General features: G+C 40.7%; 1 pseudogene; it reads left to right on the top strand.

Annotated features, from left to right (window-relative positions):
* The first annotated feature begins 10363 nt into the window (after positions 1-10363).
* Positions 10364-11744, top strand: LOC148691534 (uncharacterized; annotated as a pseudogene).
* Positions 11745-13073: the final 1329 nt, after the last annotated feature.

The following is a 13073-nucleotide window of genomic DNA, read 5'->3' as shown; positions in this document are numbered from 1 at the left end:
AGCCGGCATAACGATGTCCTCCACCAAAACAGGACATCCCCGATATACCCCACTAACATAACACGTCTCACCTCTAGGCATCGAAAACTGTAACTCATACCCAAGAGGTGTAGGGTAGGGTTGCGTCGTCTGAACGAATGTATGAGAAATAACAGAGTGTGTTACCCTATAATCAATTAATACTCTAGTAAAATGGCCAAGGAGATTTAACGTCCTCGTAATCAGATCGGGGTTATTCTGAGCATCATGTAAGGAGATATGGTGAACACGGCCTTTTTTCTGTTGCCATCCTCTATGACCTCTATTAGCTTGATTTCCACATCCCTATGCACCTCGTCCCTGACCAGGCTGGTTAGGCTATCTCGATGATCCTGCACTGCTAAAAGCAACTTCAACATTCTGAGACTGTCATCCGGGATACCACTGTGGTCCACAGCTGAATACGAAGGATATGGAGTATAACCTCCTAGGTACTGAGGATAACTTCCCTGATGATACAAGTCATGTAGATACTGATATTGTCCTCTAGAATATGGAGCTATAACACCCTGATGGTGGTAGGCTCCACCATAACCCATCTAGGTATAACCACTGGACCCCTGAATCTGCTGGATAGAAACTGGTGGTGGCAAGGCAGATGGCTGGGATTTCTGTTGATTCTGTCGGCACTGGATAGCCCGATGTCCCATCCGGCCACAAGTAAAACATCCTATGTTACCTTGCCTACACTCCCCAAAATGTTGACTGTTACATCTACTGCAAAATGGACCACCATAACCACTAAAACCTCTCTGACCCTGGAAGCGAGAACCGCCTGAACGGCCCCCCCTCTGTTGCGCGGTGGAACTCAAACCTCCACTAGACGAACTGGAACTAGCACCATTTTTCTTAAAACTCTGCATCATGTGAGGTCTCTGTGATGACTATCCTTTATCTTTATTATCGTTTTTCTCCTGGCTGTTATCTTTTTCTGCTTCTCCTTCACTATTACTGGGCATGTTTTCAGAATCCTCAATTCGTAATAGAATCTTATTAAACTCCTAATAGGTAGTGTAGGGAGTCATGGTCGCCATAGAATCCATTTCTTCCTAGTACCCAATTTAAATTGTCGTAGCATCTCAGTAGGGTTCTCACCAATCTCTGGACAATCCCGAGACAAATCAATGAACTTTCTCTAGTACTCATTAGCTGACATTTTCCCTTGCTTTAGATGCGTGAATTCTGGCTTCTTACGATCTATATACTCTAGAGAAATCTCTTATGGAATAGTTGCTTAAAAATCTCCCAGTCTGCAGCTTCCTCTGGTGTCAACTGAAAATATTCTTGCCTCCACCAGGATGCAGACTCCTCACCTAAAAACCAAGTGGTCTTCTGTACCCATCTATCCTCAGGGAAGTTCCCCTGCCTCTACATCACTTGATAAGTTTTATCAACATGATTAAGCCAACGCTCGGCTTCCTCGGGCCCTTTAGTACCAATAAAATTATTCAACTTCAAATCACATACTGTCTCCAAAGGAGTCCACTGGTTAGGACGAAAGGAGGACTGAATGGCATTAGCAATAGCCTCCCAAGTTGAGTAATATCGGGGAAGTTAGACTCAGATGAAGTGCAAAGCTCTCTATGAGGCGGTATAGTTCTGATATAAGACATCAAAATAATTAGAATACTCACAAAATATGTAGGACTGCTAAACCTAGGCTATGATACTAAGCTGACACACCCCGACCTAAATTGAGGCATGCTAGCCGTCACATGGGGTTGACGTAGCCATGTGCGCAGTGCGGAAGTGATAGTGATAGAAAAGTATAGGTAAATAAAAACCAACTAGCTAATTGACACTAGGCTAGCATATTAGTGCGAGTGGAAGTGCTTAGAGTGTAAGTACATACACAAAACCAGAGCGCATGTATCAGAATGCAGTCCAGAAGTATAATTCCTAATTATACATATCATAAAAGAAACCCTACACTAGTGGATGTCTATCAGAACCGCGGTGAAGTCCTCGTGAGCCACCAACATGAACTTCTATCTAGAACCTGGAGGGGCGCAAAATATAAAGTGTGTGTGGGCAAAAACAAAACCATTTATCTTTTCAAATATAATAACCCCTCACCGTAAAACCCCATATAATTTCCCAGAAAACAGTACCATATACGTATATAATAACCCTGCTCAAAAGTAACAAGAATCGGATATATCCCATGTTAATCATCTCAACCATGAATAAGTAAGCTAGGTTGAATAACTCAATATAAAATAACATGTCAACCGAAGTCACCTAACGTGACCTGTACGGCTGAGTCTATAACTCATCAATCAAGTCCGGCACACGATTCAGAACCACCAAATGTGTTCTATACGACAGGCTAGGTGTAAATGAATACACTCAAGTGCTACGATCACGTGAAGGCTGTGCGAAGTATCGCAAGTCACCTACGAGTTGCAACCACCAAACGCGGTCTGTACGACAGGCTGACACTTGCCTTGGATCCAAGGTGAGCGTGTGGTGTGGGAGGTGAATGATCATGTGAAGGTTACCTGAGGCTTACCTGAGCATCCCCATATAAAGCAATTATGACATGGCATTTTGAACATAAAGACCATTTAAAACTATTTCTGGGAAAATGTAAAGCATATATACGTATATATAGAAAACCAAAAGCCCACTCACTGGTATGTAGTTGGGTCGTAACCCCCAAGTCTCGCCTGGCTGCGCTCGTCCTCCGAAAACGTCTTACCTATATATGGAACCACTATTTTAACGTCAATTTTAAGTACATAACCAAAATCGTGTAATAATTTCTCATACGTTGCTCAATTAAGGTATTTGAATATACCATCATGGCCTATTCCACACCACGAGCATCCTCATATTTTTAGAAAAAAATTTCGACGTCCCACGAACCCTCATGCGCCGGCCACTCGCAGTCACGTGCCTAGCATGCTGACGGTAACCCTAAATTCGTTGGGGAATATTTCGTTAAATAATAGGATATTCCGATAAATATACCTGACGCCGTTAAGAATATTCCGTCAAAGTTGACGGAATATTCTCTGTCTTCTCTTGTGGTTCGCCGAAATACTTCACCGGCTTTCGCCGCTGCACTCGCCAGTTTCTGGAAAAACTTTGAATCTCAATATCTCCATCGGTTCAACACCAAATTTCACAAATTTTATATCAAATTGAAGCCCTGAGCTAGAAGAACACGATCTTACCTATTTGGGGTCCTAAATACGGCAAGAAATTGTCTGAAAAACCCTTGACATTCCAACTAAACCTGTAACCCACTACCGAGGTTATTTTGATGTCCAACTTAACCAAAAGTAGTCTAAAACACTAGAGGAGTTGTAACAATACCTTTCCAAGTCTAAATAGAAAGTAAACCTCGACGATCACGTTGGAGAAAATTACACTCCTTGCCGGAGCTCGGGTTTCTCGAGTTCTACCAATCTTCCCTTCAAACCAAGGGTACGGCTTAACTCTTGAGGTCAAGAGAAGCATAATAGTGTTATCCTTACGCTTGATCTATAAGCTTTTGAAGGGTTTTGAGAGCTATGAGCTCAGGTTGTACAGAAAGAGAAAGTTTGAGAAAATGAGAGAGTTAGGGAAGAAGGAGCACGTGTGTAGGTGTGTGTGTCTCACGGGATTGGGAAGAAATAGAAGGAGTAGGGCCCTGATTGGGCTATGAGATTTAAGGCTAACAATTTAAATCAAAACAACCCACAACTCCCTTATTCCTCCACAACATTTTCTCTACACACCCGACTCTGATTGGGCCATGAGATGTTGAGCTTTATACCATTAGAAAGATATGTATGTTAGCTTTCAGAGGAATTTTACGGACTCCGATTTCATGTTTTCTAGACAATTTTATGAAGATTTCATGCAAAACGTTGGTGAGCCAAGTCTAAGTGGAAATTGCAAACTCTGTTGGTTTTTTTCAAGTCACAATTCAACTGAAACATGTTGGAGATGACTTTAATCCTGTTTCAAATGGGTCTGGAGTAATTTACATGGGAAGTTTGCTCACCACATCGTTAGTTGTCCAATACAAATGAGGAAAATATTGTAAAAGACCTAATCATGCTAGGATTTTGACGAATATATCAAGGAGAGATTGTATGAAGCCATGGGACGTTCTTTTGGGGGATTCTCTGTGACATTTTAAGGAGGGAAGCAGCAACCATCTACCATCGTTCAGTTCTTCTATATTTCAATATCGTTCATAAGTTTTTCATGTTCTTTTCTAGACTTTTCATTATGTTTTGGTACTCTATGAATAACTAAACCCTTTTTCTATGGCTAGGATGATGCCCTAGCATGAATGTTTACAGTTTTCAATGACTATTGATGGATATTTAGTTTTATTTGATGAATTCTTATTCACTTCAAGACTTGAATGCATTGAAGTTCTTCGATTGATCACCTTAGGGCTTTGCATATAGTAATTTGAAGGCGGATTTGAGGCATAACTGCAATATAATTTGAACTAGCTTTATGGTTTGCATGATTCTTTGGTTCACTTGTACGTAATGAGTTCTACATGTTAAATTTATGCCCAAACTAGATAGATTGCATGTTAGGATATAATATCTCTGCCTTAATCGGAGAGAATCATATACTATGGAGAACCATGGTCTATAGTGCCTTAATCAGATTTAGATATAGGAATTGTCATCTAAGAGATGAAATATTCCTATTGAATGAATTGAACTTGAATTGGATTGGTTGTAGTTGATTCTGAATCCCTAGATTTTCATCACTTGCCTTAAAACTCAACGTTTTCTTCTCTTTAATCTTAGTTTTAATTTTAGGTTATGTTTTTTGTCACTTATAAGATCATCACAACAAACTCTTCACATCTTTGGTTGAATTGATAATTAAGATCGAGTCTAGTTCGTTGTTTGGGTTTATATTTTTAGGTTTGTGTGTCTTTAATATAATTAGATTTGGTTTAGTTTATCCTCATGGGAACGATACTTGGACTTGCCAAACGCTATATTACGACTATCTTGTGCACTTGCAAGTTTACACCACTTAATCACCACGGCATGGCATGCTTGTAAATATATTCTTCATCGATCCTATGCCTTGGCATGTGCTTGGGCTTGAATGTAGGCTTTGCATGACATTTGGGCCTTGAGACTTGATTGGATTGGTGTGTGACATTTTTGGGCCCCAACATTAGCCCCCTTGATTATTTGGGCTATAAGATACTTTGAGCGGGTTATGGGACTCTTCCTCTTCCTGCTTGGCAGCTGATCACTCCTTGCCGTTGTGCTCCCTTGCTTCCCGTGCACGTCCAATCATACAGAGAAACTCTGGGTACTCCCCGCATCCACTTGGTAACTGTTACAAACTGCTCTTCTCCCTAGTACAAGTATTTAATTTGCCCTTGCTCTCCCTCTCCTCCTTGAATTCTCATTCCTCCTTCAAATTTTCATAACTGCTTTTTTTTTTCTCCAAATTTTTCTTTGCTTTCTACGCTGGGTTGTGTCATCTCGTTCATATTTCTTCGAGTTTTGCGATAAGGCTTTATCCAGGTAAGGAAATTCTTCCCTTGACCCCCTTTCGGATTTTTCTTCTCCTTTTTGTCTTTTGCATTTGCCATGTGAAGAAATTAGGCATGCATCTTTCCTTTTTTGATTGTGTGTTTCAAAGATTCTGGGGTTTCTCCATGGACGTGGAAGGGGTGTGGATCTTTCCTTCGAGAACTCAGACTCAACTTCTTGGGTAGCCTTGCTACTTCGAAATTCTGTGTGTTTGGCCTCTGCGATTTCTCTTATATGATAGGAGCATATTCATGCGACTTAATTAGCTTGTTCTCGTGCATTTATGTTGTGTTTACTTATCTATTTCAGTGTTTAAGGCCACTTTTGTGTATTTTCAGATTATAAGGCCAAAGTGTGCAAGAAGATGCAAATTGGAGTCTTTTGGAGCGAAAGAGGAATGGATGAGTTGAAGACTTGAAGAAATGACGAATTCCTACGCCAACGATGAATTCTTACCAAAACGAAGAATCCTACTCAAACAAGGCTTCCTATTTTAGGAAAGTTGACCCTAAGTTTCCCGTTTTGGTAACCTTTCCTAATTCTAAACGTCCATATTTTCTAGCCACTTTATATGCCTCGTATGCAATTTAGGACACAAAATCATGGCCCTAGCCCAATTACATAGCCTTAGCCGTGACTTTTCCCTTCTCCCTTCCCTTGCCGTGCAAGGGGGGCCATTTGTGTCCAAAATCATTCACTTAAACCCCATTGAATTATCACCCTAATTTCAACCTAGCCGCAAAAACTCCCATTCACCATATATTATTATTATTCTAAGCCGCACCAGATTTTGGATATTTTTCTTCTCAGCCGTGACTCCCCTTATTTCTCCCCCATCAATCCGTGCAACCAATATCTCCATAATTAATTCACAAAAAGCCATAACCCTAGTTCACTAAAAAATGCCGTGCACACATCTCTCATTTTTGGTCTCCAATAGCCGCAACACATCCCATTCTTTTTTGTTAGCCGCAGGCCATTAATCAACAAGCGGTGCATGCCATTTTAATATTCAGCCCATTCCCATTATCAAATTCAACCCGTGCATTCCCCTCCCCCCCATTAAAAAGCCTAACACAACAACCTAATTATCCCATCACCCAAAACCTAATGGCCGCAGCCACCATTCTCCCAAAAAAACTGTGCAGCCGCAACTTCCACATTTAATTCATTCCAGCCGCAGCCTTCCTCCACCCTTCCAGCCACCATACCAACCTTCCTCCATCACTCCACCACCTTGCCGCACCACCACACTACCTTAAACCCATTCCCAAACCAGAAAATCAACCAAAAACACCATTTAACCTCACTGTCGCAGCAAGGAGAAGAGGAAAGAGGAGCTTCGACGCGCAGAAATTCAAGTGGATTCGTTGGGCGTTCTAGGTGTAATCCATCCTTTGTTCTTTATGTTTAAATTCAATTGTATTTCTCTTTTTGCGAATATGAGAGGCTAAATCCCCCTAGTTAGCTAGGGGGTGATTCGAAACCATGGTTATATTTGCAATATGAATTGATTACTTTTGGTTGGAATTTCATGAATGTTGGATTCAATTCATTTAACTGTTTGATTGATAACTTGTTTGTGTATGTTTATTGAGAGTGCACGCTTAATGTTCATGCATGAATTTGACGCTAGAATATAAGTGAGTTTCACCTAATAGTTATGAACTTATATTCACAAGTAGTGGAGGTTGCTTATAAACAATCGCGTTAATTGAATTCCTGGCAAGAGTATCATGCTTTTCATAGTTACAAATGCCTTGTCGATGCTTATAATTTCCAAAGAACGTAATGATTCTAACTTGTATCTTTATCATGCTGTTCATATAGAGAACTTGTTAGAAATAATTTGTTTGCGATGCATATTCATCCAATTCAATGATTCTAGGGAAATTTGAAGGTTAATTTAAGCGGACCTAATTAACTTGGAGTGTCGAGTTTCATAATTCATCGAAAGACCAACTGAAAATCATTTTGTATGCAAGTGTGACATGTGTGGAGAAGAACCTTCTAGCTAGCATTCATTCCATATTTCATCACATTCATATTTAAATTCTGCATTTAAATTACAATTTGTGCATTTAATTTATTTTCGTCAAAACCTCAATCCCCCTTTACTTGAGTGTCTAATTTAGTTAGAAAGTGTCTTAGTTTGTGTTCATTAGTGTTTTGTATTCTTTGAGTCTTTTGATTTGTTTTAGTGTTTTATCGTTTAGTTTGCATTCTTTGAGTCTAGTTTAGTGTTTTCAAACTTTATTTTACGTTTTTGAGTCAATCTCCAAGTGATTTTGCAATCCCTCCTAATCCCCGGTTAAGAACGATCCCTACTTATTCATATACTACAATTGTCACAAGAGGGTTTTAATTTGTGTGCTTACTTAGTTCGCATTATCATACTTTCCATGTATGCTATGCAATTGTCATTTTGCCTTGCCTCTTTACATGTTGGTGCACACTTGAGCACTTTCGCTGGCTAGATATTTTAGGACTTTGATAGCATGGCATGTGCAGGGAAAGATTCATGTGTTTGTGTGATATCATGTAGGGAAAATAGTCCCATACTAAAGTCCTAGACTTTTGCATGAAGGGCTTTGATTTTATACACGTACCATTTTGCCTTCCTGGGGTAGATTCCTTATCGTGTTTCACCTTGTATACTTGCACGTTTCTTCTTGCATGTTGCACTGGCTTATGATATCTATGGTTTGACGTTTGTTTTCCATAGGTGCATTATGGCTGCGGAGTCAGCAAAGTACCTAACTACGGTTGATGGGTCCATTACTACTGAGGATCGACTTTGACAAGGCAAGCCGCCTCCTCCTCTTGGTTCTCAAAGCAAGGCTTTCAAGGGGGAAGAGCCTTCCTTAGATTCAGTCCCTCCTATTAATCCCAAATGTTTTTCGCAGTGCTGCCTTCCTTAAATTCGGTCCCTCCTATTGATCCCAAACATTTTTCTCAGTGCTACATTGAGAGTGGGTTGTTTCCCGCCGTGCCTATCCATTTCGAGTTCTTCTGTGGTGAGGCCACTGGCTAGGCAAATTGGGTGGATACTAAGCCTAGCTTTGCAAACCAGTGTGCAAACTTAGCAAAGGCCAAGGTTTTGAACGTTGTCTTCATGACCAAGAAGCAAGTTGTTCGTCTCGAGCCTAAATTTCTTTGCCACGTGGTTAGGCAGTGGAGTACAAAGACCCATACTTTTGTTTGTGCTTAGGGAGAATTTACCCCTACCCTGGAAGATGTTGCCAATATTATGCATCTTCCAATTGCGGGTAAAATAAATCCCTTCCGTTACATCATTCCTTTTACAGACACATACATTTTTTATGTTTTGAAGAAAGGTGCTTCTACCTCTCAGAGCAAGGCATTTCACTTCAGCAAATGGATCAAATACTTTTGGCAAAACAAACAAGAGCTGAACTGCAAGTTCGAGGCCATGTTATGTTTATGGCTAGGCCACTTCGTCTTCTGTGATAACAAGGATACCTTCAGTCGTTAAGTGATTCCTTAGGCCATGGCAATCTCATACGGCCAAGTGGTTCCGCTGGTTTCACTGTTTCTCGGGCTCTTCTACCATGAACTGGACCAGCTTCACACTTTGGTAGAGCAAGCCACGGGTAGTGCCCTGTTAAAAAGTTTTTTTTTTTGGCTTCCTACAAATTTTCTTGCAGGAGCGTATCAAAGGTTTAAAGATAACTCATTACCACTCTCGGACGGTGAAAAACCATTTTGTTATTGACTCCTCATCTTATTTACCTGAGAAGCTCCATCTGGCTTGTCGCTGGTTTGGGAAGATTCCAGCAAAGAAGCAGGACATCTTGGAGCTTTTAGATGACATGAACAGCTTTGTTTTCCATCCATACATGTCAATCCCCGAAGGTTTTGCCTCCGTGATGTTTTTTATCAATGTTGTTTATGATGATGATCTAAGTGTGATGTCAATTCCTCTCTTCGAGAATCTAGATTTCTTTTCATTTACTAAAAATCCATTGACTATGTTGGCTCATTCTTCTTATTTCTAGGGGGAAGATAGTGAGGAAATGAGTGCATTTTACTCTCCTTTCCGAATGCGACGGCAACTGGGCTTTGACCAAGGTGTGCCAATGTCTTTCCCCATTAAAGCTAAGACCTCTTTCAACAATCTGTTTTGGAGTTTTGTGTATGTGCCTCCGGAATGTTTTCGCCTTTTCCAGTATATTACCAACCGACTCGGGTGGCATCTCTAACGGCTATGCTGCTTATTGGTTGAAGTGTTTCTCTGTTATCGCCAAGTTTCATGGTGACAAGCAGCAGCAATTGTCTCTCAGCGTTGTCATCCATCCCAAGCTAGTGTTAGAGCGTATGACTGCTGCTTCTGGTTCGAAGCGCCGATGCCCTACTGCAGCTGAGGAAAGCAATGCTTCGAGTGACTCTTTCTAGAGCACTAAGAAGAGTACGTCGTCAGGTTTTGGCAAAGGAAAGTTTGCAGGTCATGGGAAGAAAGCAGCTTTGGGTATATTTCTTATCTTCACTTCTCTTGCCAATCTTCATTTTGCATGTTTTTCCTAAGCACTTTATATGTTATGCCTTAGATGATGCAATGAAACACTTCAGGCCTTGCATGGTAAAGGACGACCTTCCCAACAATAAGCCTAATGCTTCCCTTACTCCAAAGAAATCAAAGAGTGAAAGTTCCTCGGGGAAGCCAAAGCTTGGTAATGAGTCATATTCCCTTGTTTCTTGCTTCCATTGTTTTTGGTTGTGTGCTGATTATAAATTTTATTATAGTCAAAACTCCTACCAAGGAAGTAGCTCCCGCTGGCTCTACACGTATGACCATAAGTGCTCAAGCGTCTGCCTCTTCCAGCACTCCCAAGCCTCCTGAGTTCCTTGATATTACTGAGGTAAATGAGGAAGAGCGGAGTGCTGGGGAAATTAAAGGCGATGAGGCAACTGGATGGGGTTTAGTCGTCGAAGAAAGTAGCAATACAAGTGCCAAGTCTGACCTTGGGAGTGGGGAACATCATCAAGCTTTCCTAGGGAAGGATGAAAACTGCGGTAGAGAACCAAGCAACAAGGATGGCAACAAGGTAGCAGAGGATGTTGATCTCGATAAAGTTTATGGGTTTTTAAATACAAAGGTATGCCTTCCTATTCTCTATTAATGCTTAACCTTGCATGAATTTGCTATTGCCATCTTTCCTTTTAAGCCTTTGAAAATTTTGATTAAGCTTACATGCGTTTGTAAGAAGTAACTAAACTTCTTCTAGCATGTTTACTTCCTGTTTTTGCATGTGCATGTATAAGCATGTTGATCTGTTGGAATTTTGCCTTGGATACCTCTTGTGAGCCGTGATACTATGCGTCTCTGCTTTTTTATATGTTTCCTTACTTGTGCGTGCTTTCTTTGCTTTCCTTGTAGGTGAAAAATGGTGCTGCAGAGGCTATAGAAAATGTTCAAACCCCCAGTTGCGTTCTTCCCAAGCATACAGTTTTTCTTGAAGAGGATCTTTCCCCTGAGAAGTAGGCTTTGGTTAAGGAATGGGCATCATGGCATGAAGCCCTCGAAAAGCTCAAGCATAGTATTGCTAATAAAGTCAGGGTGTTAAGTTTGATTAAGGAACTGATTCCTTCCAGCGAGGCTTTTTCTTCCAGGGTTGACTTTAGGGGAGTGAAGGTTCGTTCCAGGCTAGCTGAGGCACTTGGCTAGTTCTTTGAGCGTGTTGGGGATGCAGATGTGAGCTTGGTAGGTTTATCTCCTTTTATGTGTGGGGTGATCTTCGAAGAACTCGGGCTCCTACTTTATGGTATGGAGCACACTTCCCCATTAGAACTCATCGAGCACAGACTGTTATGTTGGCGAGATATTATCAGTGATGTAGCTGCTTTGGGTGTGGCGGTGGGTTCTCTAGTGAGAAGATGGGAGAGTTGCACGATACCGTGTTTGGACTTGAAAATGAGAAGGGTTTCTTAGACCCATTCATCAAATTCAACAAGTTGATGCATGCTCTTGAGCTGCAACATAAGAAACTAGAGGTTTAGAAGCTCAAGTTGAAGAAGTTGGTATGTAAGAGCTCTAAGGAAATAGTGGCATGCCTTCAACTTGTTGCGGATCAGTTGCATGCTGGCACCTTTAGTAGTTCCTCCAAGAGGTGGTGTTTTGAGCTTAACTCCTCACCTTTCCTCAGTTGCGCGCTTTGCATGACTATTTGAATTTTTCTAACCATCCCTTCTTTTTCTTAGCAAAGCATGAACCTTGAGATGTTGAAGTAGCGTACCATGAAGAAGATTGCTTTCCTTACTCCACCTTTAATTTTATTTGTAATTTCCATTTGGACAGCTAGTTTATTGCTTTTCGAACAATGGGCATGGGGCTGCTTTTCTTTGTATTTTGCTTATTTGCCTTTGACTTCTTCCTTTGGCTTTGGATGCTAATATTGATCTTAGCATAATGCTTGCAATGTCTTTAATCTTGCAATGACATTGGCTTTTTCTTACTTTAAGTGCATGAGAATTTGCTGGATGAAGTTATGTTTAGGTTTTGAGACACAGGCTTGAGCTTCCGTTTGCTTTCTTGGGGAAAATAGCTGATCATGTCGCTTGGCACTTTGCCAATGAGTTTCCCTAAAGGAAGATGGAAAAGATGTTGTAGCTTCCGTAGGGAAGCATAGCATGTCAAGAAAGCTTGACTTGCTAAGCATTGATTTGCATTGGTAGGCTTAGGGTTAGTGATATAACCATAATTGCGTACATTTTCATGCCCTTTAGTTTAGGTTCTTGTTATGTTTTTGAGTGAATTTAGTTTGTTTCACTTAGTTTTATGTTTTTCTTAGATTTGAAGAGTGAAGATGAAGAAAGAAGGAAAAAGTGTTGGAGATATGCCCTGAAAGTCAATCTTTGGAAGAAACCTTTCAGGACAATGTCTGAATGTATGGTTAAGTCTAATACATTAAAAGGGGCAAAGTCACTTATTAAGACTATCTTGATGAATGATACACGTCCAAAATGGTGAGTCCATGGACAATGGATCAATGGAAGAAGTAATCTAAAGATGTTAGACTACTAAGACCTTCTTCACGTAACCATAATGTCCAAAAAGGTTCCTAGTCATACGATTGTTAGAGGGACGCTGAGAATCCGGATAGACCAATACATAGTATGTCTGCTTCAATTGGTAGGATGGCAAGTCTCAAGCCATTCGTGTAGAAACACTAAGACAAGTATGTAGGTGCTCGTTAAGGGAATGAGTCCACTAAACACAATCAAAAGAGAGTACTTGCATGGAGGTCTACTCACACATCAAGCAAGTAACTCAATTGGTTGGAATAATGCAAGTCCTTTAACCTGAGACATCATAGTTGTCCAGTGGTTAGGTCCTTGGTCTTTGATAGTGTCAAAGGCATTCCGTTCTAGAGTGTCCACAACATTGTTGAGGTTAAGTTGCCTAATCATGTAGACATGTGAATGTTCAACAAGGAATCTCTAATCCTCTGTACGAGAAGAAGAATACTCTAAGATATGATTCGGGAATCTTCGGCTGAT

Source organism: Pyrus communis, chromosome 13 (assembly GCF_041283825.1).
Source record: "Pyrus communis isolate YQ-2024b chromosome 13, ASM4128382v1, whole genome shotgun sequence".
Classification (NCBI taxonomy): Eukaryota; Viridiplantae; Streptophyta; class Magnoliopsida; order Rosales; family Rosaceae; genus Pyrus; species Pyrus communis.
Note: the sequence above shows the minus strand (reverse complement) of the source record. Positions and strands in the feature narration are given on the sequence as shown.